The 5,575-nt window shown below is 37.9% G+C and overlaps 1 pseudogene; it reads left to right on the forward strand.

Moving 5' to 3' along the window:
- Window positions 1–2,293: 2,293 nt before the first annotated feature.
- LOC114033010 lies at window positions 2,294–3,216 on the forward strand (annotated as a pseudogene).
- The last annotated feature ends 2,359 nt before the right edge of the window (window positions 3,217–5,575 follow it).

Raw genomic sequence — 5,575 nt, forward strand, 5'->3', positions numbered from 1 at the left:
TCCAGCAGCAGCCTCTGGAGCTCTCAGTTCAGGGAAAGTGGGGGGGGGCGTCAAATATCTGGTCAGAAAGATTAAAAGGGACATGTTGCTGGCACTGGGTACAACTGGCACTGATTGGCAGCTCTATTGCCTATAACCAGTTCTGGGTTGCAATTCCAGGATGGAGAAGAGCGCTTGTGATTATTCACAAGGGATCAGGGGCTCTGGTCTCAGTTCCAAAGTAAAGATGGGCATTAACTATTATGGCTTCAGAAGAGCAAGGGAGCTGGTCATAGTTATAGGCCACAGTTACAGAGCACAGTTAAAGGGGTAACACCAGCACTTGCAGCTGCAATGAAAGGGGCTGTTCCTGGGTAAAGAACTCACCTCTCCTTGGATCACACCACCTTAGAAGCATTGAAAACCTTAGCACTAGCTCCTAAAATAGAAGCACAAAAAAGACTGAAGCTTTGGGTTCCTCCCAAATCCAGGTGAGCAAAGCCCAACTTTAATATAAAGTTCAAAGTTAAGAAATAGTATGGAAAAATGAGTAAACAAAAGAAAAAAAGAACTTGACCATAGAAAGCTACTATGGTGGCAGGGAAGACCAAGAGAGAAAATCAGGAGACAACAATGTGAAAACAGCTAAACAAAACCTCAAAGAAGTGGGGCAGAGCCAAGATGGAGGAAGGAAAGCAGTGACCGTCTTGAGCTCTCTCCCAAAGCCCTCCAAATACTTAAAAAATGGCTCTAAACAAATTCTAAAGCAGCAGAACCCACAAAAAGACAGAGTGAAACAAATTTTCAGCCAAAGACAGCCTGGATGGTTGATCAAAAAGGTATATTGCGCCGGGACTGCAGGGCATGGAATACAATATTCCAGAGGGCAAAGGAGATAGGATTACAATCAAGAATCACCTACCCAGCAAAACTGAGTATAATCCTGCAGGGGAAAAAATGGTCATTCAGTGAAGTAGAGGACTTTCAAGCATTCTTGATGAAAAGACCAGAGTTGAATAGAAAATTTGATTTTCAAATACAAGACTCAAGTGGAACATGAAGAGGTAAACAGGAAAGAGAAAATCATAAGAGACTTATTAAGGTTGAACTGTTTACATTCCTGCATGGAAAGATGATATTTATAACTCATGAGACCTTTGTCAGTATTAGGGTAGTTGGAGGGGGAAAATTATATGTACATGTGTATAGATATAGATAGATAGATAGAGGGCACAGAGTGAGTTGAAAATGAAGGGGTCATATCTGGAGAATAAAATTAAGGGGTGAGAGAGGAATATACTAGGAGAAGGAGAAAGGGAGAGGTAGAATGGGGTAAATTATCCCACAAAAAAAAACAGAAAAGAAAAGGCTCTTACAGTGAAGGGGAAATAGGGGAAGGTGAGAGGGAATGAATGAATCTTATTCTCATAGGATTTGACTTAAGGAGGGAATAACATACACACCCAATTGGGTGTGGAAATCTGTCTTACCCTACAGGAAAATAGGGGGGGAATGGGACAAGAGAGTAGGGGAATGATAGAGAGGAGGGCAGATTGGGAAAGAGAGTAATCAGAAGCAAATACTTCTGAGGAGGGACAGGGTCAAAAGAAAGATTAGAATAAATGGGTGGGTGGGATATGATTAAGGGAAATAGAGTTAGTTTTTCACAGCATGTCTACTATGGAAGTGTTTTGCATAACTGCACATATATAATGTATATTTAGTTGCTTGCCTTATCAATGAAGGTGGGTGGGGAGGGAGGAAGGGAGAAAATTTGGAACCCAAAGTTTTAAAAATATATGTTTAAAAAAATGTTTTCACATGCAACTGGGAAATAAGAAATACAGGAAATGTGGTACAGAACTCCATCCTGCCCTACAGGAAAATTGAAGGGGAAGGGGATAAGAGAAGTGGGGAGAGATAGAAGGGAAGGCAGACTAGGGGAAGGGGTATTTAGAATGCATGCCATCTTGGGGTGGGGGGGAGGGGCAAGAAGGGGTGAAAATTTGGAACTCAAAATCTTGTGGAAGTAAATGTTGAAAACAAAAAAATAAATAAAAATTACCATAAAAAATAAAAAAAAGAGGTGCTAAAACAAGATAAAACAAACAAACAAGAAAAAATCCCTCAAAGAAAAATGCTAATTAGACCCAAACCCAAGAAGCATTCCTGGAAGAGTTAAAGAAAGTGATTAGATTGGTGGAGGAAAATTGAGAAAAGAAATTAAAATGATGTAAGAAAATTATCCTTCTTTGCAACAGGTTTGCCACCAGAACACAGGTGTTGTGAAAACCATCACTTAACCTCCACAAAAATGGGCAAGGAAAAGACTTGTATTAACATTGTCATCATTGAACATGTAGACTCTGGCAAGTCCACTATTACTGGCTACCTTATCTACAAATGTGGTGGAATTGGTAAGAGAACCATTGAGAAGTTCAAGAAGGAGGTTGCTGAGATGAGAAAGGGCTCCTTCAAATATGCCTGGGTCTTGGATAAGCTGAAGGCTGAATGTGAGCATGATATCACTATTGATATCTCCCTGTGGAAATTTGAGACCAGCAAGTACTATGTGACCATTATTGATGCTCCAAGACACAGAGACCTTATTAGGAATATGCTTACAGGCACATCTCAGGCTGACTGTGCTGTCCTAATTTTGCTGCTGGTGTTGGTGAATTTGAAGATGGTATGTCAAAGAATGGGCAGACCCATAAGCATGCCCTTCTGGCATACACACTAGGTGTAAAACAACTGACTGTTGGTATAAACAAAATGGATTCCACTGAGCCCCTCTCCAGCCAGAAGAGATATGAGGAAATTGTCAAGGAAGTCAGTACCTATATTAAGAAAATTGGCTATGACCCTGACATAGTAGCTTTTGTGCCATTTTCAAGTTGGAATGGTGACAACATGCTGGAGCCAAGCTCTAATATGCCTTGGTTCAGGGGATGGAAAGTGCCTCATAAGGATGGCAATGCTAATGAAACTACATTGCCTGAAGCTTTGGATTGCATCTTGCCACCAACTTGTCTAACTTACAAACCCCTTTGTCTACCCCTCCAAGATGTCTACAAGATTGGTGGTATTGATACTGTACCTGTTGGCTAAGTGGAAACTAGTGTTCTAAAATCAGCATGGTGGACACCTTTGCTCCAGTCAATGCTACAACTGAAGTAAAGCCTGTTGAAATGCACCATGAAGCTTTGAGTGAGGCTCTACCAGGGGATAACATTGGTTATCAATTGGGGAATGGTTTATATATATATGTAAATAATATGGAGAGAAATACACAGAAATAATAACTGTAAATGTGAATAGGATGAGTTCACCCATAAAATGAAAGCAATTAGCAGAATAGCTTAAGAGCCAGAATCCAACAATATGTTATTTATAAGAGACACATTTGAAACAGAAAGACACACACACAGAGTTAAAATAAAGAGTTAGAGCAGATTCTATTATGCTTCAACTGAAGTGAAAAAAGGTATGGGTAGCAACCATGATCTCAGACAAAGCCAAAGTGAAACTAGACCTAATTAAAAGACATGATCAAAGAAACTATATTTTTCTAAAAGGTGCTATCGACAATGAAGTAATATAAAAAAATTTATAGCAAGTTTCTCTGACAAAGACCTCATTTCTCAAATATATAGGGAACTAAGTCAAATATATAAAAATAAGAACAATTCCCCAATTGATAAATGATCCAAGAATATGAACAGGCAGTTTTCAGAAGAAGAAACAAAATCTATTGATAGTCATAAGAAAAAATAATTTAAATCACTATTGATTAGAGAAAGGCAAATTAAAATAACTCTGAGGTACTACCTCACATTTATCAGAAATGACAAATGTAGGAAGGGATGAAGGAAAATAGGTATACTAATAACTGTTGATGGAGTTATAAGCTGGTCAAACCATGCTGGAGAATAATTTGAAAATATGCTCAAAGGGCTATAAAACTGTGCATGCCCTTTGACCCAGCAATACCACTATAGGATCTGCACCCCAAAGAAATCAACAAAAATGAAAAGGCTTATATGTACAAAATATTTAGAGCAGCTCTCTTTTATGGTGGCAAAGACTTGGAAATCTAGGGGATGATCATCAATTGCAGAAAGACTGAACAAATTGTGATATAGGATTGTGATGGAGTACTACTGTGCTATAAGAAATAACAAGGAGGGTGGTTTCAGAAAAAAAAACTGGCAAGACCTATATGAACTGATATGAAGTGAAGTAAGAAGAACTGGGAGATCATTGTGCATCGTAACAGGAATGTTGCAATGATGATTAATTGTAAAAGATTTGGCTACTCTGATCAATGCATTAAATAGTCCAAGAAAATTCTGAATGACTCATGATGAAAAAATGCTATCTACTTCCAGAGACAGAACTGATGAACTCTGAAAATTAGGTATAATTTCTTCACTTTTTTTTTTGCTTTTTTGTGATATGACTAATTTGAAAATATATTTGGTATGATTTCACATGTATAATTAATTTATATAATTTTGCTTGCCTTCTCAGTAGTGTGGGAAGGAGTGGAGGGAGAGAGAGAATTTGGAACTCAATTTAAAAAGAAAAGAATATTATAAATAAATAGCATTAAAAAACACTCAAATATGCATAGTCAAGTGAAACAAAACAAAGCAAAAAAAAAGACATGAGTATTTCCTGAGGACTAACAAGCTTTTCATTACAGGAGCAAAGACTTAGAACTGAGAAGGGCCTTAGAGATTGGTTTTCTAGTCCAATCTCCTTATTTTTAAGATGAAGAAATTGAGGTCAAATGACTTGTCTAAGGTCATAAAGATAGTATGGACAAAAGTGGAACACAAAGTTCTCTGTCTTGAGGACCAGAGACGATGACAACAGTAACAAAAAATAAACAATACAAGTGTTTAGTAACCATTTACTATGTACTAGGCACAGTGCTAAGCATTGGGGATACAAAGAAAGCCTTGCACAAATTTATAATCTAATGAAGAAGATGGTAAAAAGTTACATATTAACATGATAAATACAGAAGAAATTGGAAACATTCTTAGAGGGAATGCACTAATATTACGGAGGCCAGGGAAAGCTTCTTGCAGAAGTTATTTTATCTGATACATGAAGGAAGCCTAGAATGCTAGAAAGTATTGATGAGGAAAAAGAGGGTTCCAGGTGTGCGGGATAACGGTGAAAATGTAGAGTTGTATTGTGTGAAGAACAGCAGGTAGACCAGTGTCGCTGGATCGCAGAGTACATGGAGTGGAGCATGGTGTAGGAAGACTAGAAAGGTAGGAAGGGAAAAGCTTATGAAGGGTTTTAAAAGCCTAATGGAAGATTTTATATTTGATCCTGTGGGTCATTTTATATTTGATCCTGAAGTTAATTGAATGAGAGTGGGGTGTGTGCCATGGTCACACCTGCACTTTAGGAATATCGGTTTGACAGCTGAGTAGGGGATAGATTAGAGTGGGGAGAGACTTGAGACAAGAAGATAATCCAGTAGGTTATTGCAATAGTATAGGCATTTATAGTTCATTTATAATTTTTGTAATATATATGTGTATAATGTGTGTGTGTGTGTGTGTTTGTGTGTGTT

Source organism: Vombatus ursinus, unplaced genomic scaffold (genome assembly GCF_900497805.2).
Source record: "Vombatus ursinus unplaced genomic scaffold, bare-nosed wombat genome assembly UNPS02006477.1, whole genome shotgun sequence".
Lineage (NCBI taxonomy): Eukaryota > Metazoa > Chordata > Mammalia > Diprotodontia > Vombatidae > Vombatus > Vombatus ursinus.